Genomic DNA, 2509 nt, shown 5'->3' on the forward strand with positions numbered 1-2509 from the left:
TAATCTTTGATCAACTCGTTCCATCTTCTCTATCTCAAGTTCAGTTCCTTCTGATCAAAGATATACTTCAGACTCTTATGATCCGTGAATATCTGACATCGCTCACCAAACAGGTAATGTCTCCACAAATTTAGAGCTAACACAACTGCTGCTAACTCTAAATCATGCGTAGGGTAGTTACATTCATGCTTCTTTAACTATCGAGAAGCAAAAGCTACTACCTTTCCCTCCTACATCATCAAACATCCTAACCCTTGTCGAGATGCATCACAGTAGACCTCAAACTCTTTACCTGGTGTAGGTAAAGTTAACACTAGTGCTGACACTAACCTCTGTTTCAACACTTGAAAACTATGCTCGCATTTTGGCAACCACTCAAACTTCGCATCTTTTCTGGTCAGATTTGTTAATGGTAGAGCTATCTTAGAAAAGCCCTCCACAAATCTCCTATAATAACCTGCCAAACCTAGAAAACTGCGTACTTCTGTTACATTCAGGGGTCGTTCCCAGTTGACTATTGCTTTTACTTTTTGGGAATCTACGCTAACTCCGTCAACTGAAACTATATGCCCAAGGAATACGACTTGGTTTAACCAAAAATCACACTTACTAAATTTGGCATATAACTTCTTTTCCCTTAGCATCTGCAACACCGTCCTCAGATGTTCTTTGTGCTTCTCTGCACTACTAGAATACACTAGTATATCGTCTATGAAAACTATCACAAACTGATCCAGGTAAAGATGAAATATCCTATTAATCAAATCCATAAATATCGCAGGAGCATTTGTCAATCCAAATGGCATTACTAGGAACTCATAATGTCCATACCTAGTTTTGAATGTAGTCTTTGGAACATCTGTATCTTTCACTTTCAACTGGTGATAACCTGATCTCAAATCTATTTTAGAGAACACTGTGGCTCCCTTTAACTGATCGAAGAGATCATCTATACGAGGCAATGGGTACTAATTTTTAATGGTCACCTTATTCAACTGTCTATAGTCTATGCATAATCTAAGAGTATCGTCTTTCTTCTTAACAAACAAGACTGGTGCTCCCCAAGGCGACACACTGGGTCTAATGTACCCCTTATCCACAAGTTCCTGTAATTGAACTTTTAACTCCTTCAGTTCTGTTGGTGCCATCCTATATGGTGCCTAGGATATAGATGTTGTATCCGAAACTAACTCAATAGTAAACTCTATTTCCCTGTCAGATGGTAAACCTGGTAACTCTTCAGGGAACACATCTAAGAATTCTTCTACTGCAGGTAAAACCTCAGGTCTCACTTTCTTATCCTGTGAAACTGCTACATAGGCTAAATAGGCTTCACATCCCTTACTCACTAGCTTCCCAGCCTTCACTGCTGATATTAAACTTCCTGGAAGTATTCTTTGTTGGCTTTTTGGCCCTTAATCTCAAATTAATTAATTAATCAATGTTTTGATGATAACAAACTCAATTTTTAATTATTGAAAATCTTAGTGTTTTAATATGTTCATAGCATAGAGCTCGAAACAACGATTCCAACACCTCTTGAATCACTCAAATCGGAGTTAAAACGAAGACGATATGACCGAAACAAGTCTATAAAGAAAATACCGTGGTGGATGACGTGGCATAACCAGACCATTTGCATGTAGACATGTGGTAGCATATTGGTTGAATGATGGATTATTAAAATATTAACATATGATGGACTTTTGATATTTGGATTGATTTAAAATAAAAAAAAATTGAAATTTAAAAGAAATTTAAAAGGAAAATAAATTTAATATTATTTTATGTTTGTGTCTAATGGCTAGTTTTTTTACACACGGTATGTTTTTTTTTTTTCATTGACTTTAAAGATAATGAATTTAAAAAGAAAAAGAATTAAAAGGAAAATGAATTTAATATTATTTTATGTTTGTGTCTAAAGGCTAGTTTTTGACACATGGTATGTTTTTTTTAATTTTTTGGATTAATTTTAAAAAGAAAATGAATTTAATATTATATTTTGTTTGTATCTAACGACTAGTTTAGTTTAAAATCTCCACCATTGATTTTTTTTTCCAAAATCCAATGGTCCAAATTAATTGTGGTTTCTAAAAATTTTTCCATCTCTATATAAACCATCTTCCTCTCCAAATTTTAAACCAACAAATTTTACATTTCATAATCCTCCAAAACTCAAAAGTTCTATTGTTGCTCTCTTTAAGTTCCCAATTTTTTTTTTCATCTTATTCTTGAGAGTGTTATTGTATTGTGAGGATAAAGTTGTTGAGTGCTTAAACTTGTAAATCCACTCTAGTGAGAGTTGTATTGTGTTCTTCAAAAATTCCAACATTTGTAGCGGTTTGATCCTAAACAGGATCGGCTTTGCTCTTGAACCCGTAAAAGGACGGTGGTGTAACGGTTGGGCTCTAATCCGTGGAAAGAGTCGAAAAGATTTTATTCAAATTCCCAAGAGGCGCTTGGGGAGTGGAGTAGGTCGAGTTTGACCGAACCATAATAAAAATTACGG

The sequence above is a fragment of the Benincasa hispida genome, chromosome 4, assembly GCF_027475165.1.
Source record: "Benincasa hispida cultivar pf3 chromosome 4, pf3_genome.v1.1, whole genome shotgun sequence".
Classification (NCBI taxonomy): Eukaryota; Viridiplantae; Streptophyta; class Magnoliopsida; order Cucurbitales; family Cucurbitaceae; genus Benincasa; species Benincasa hispida.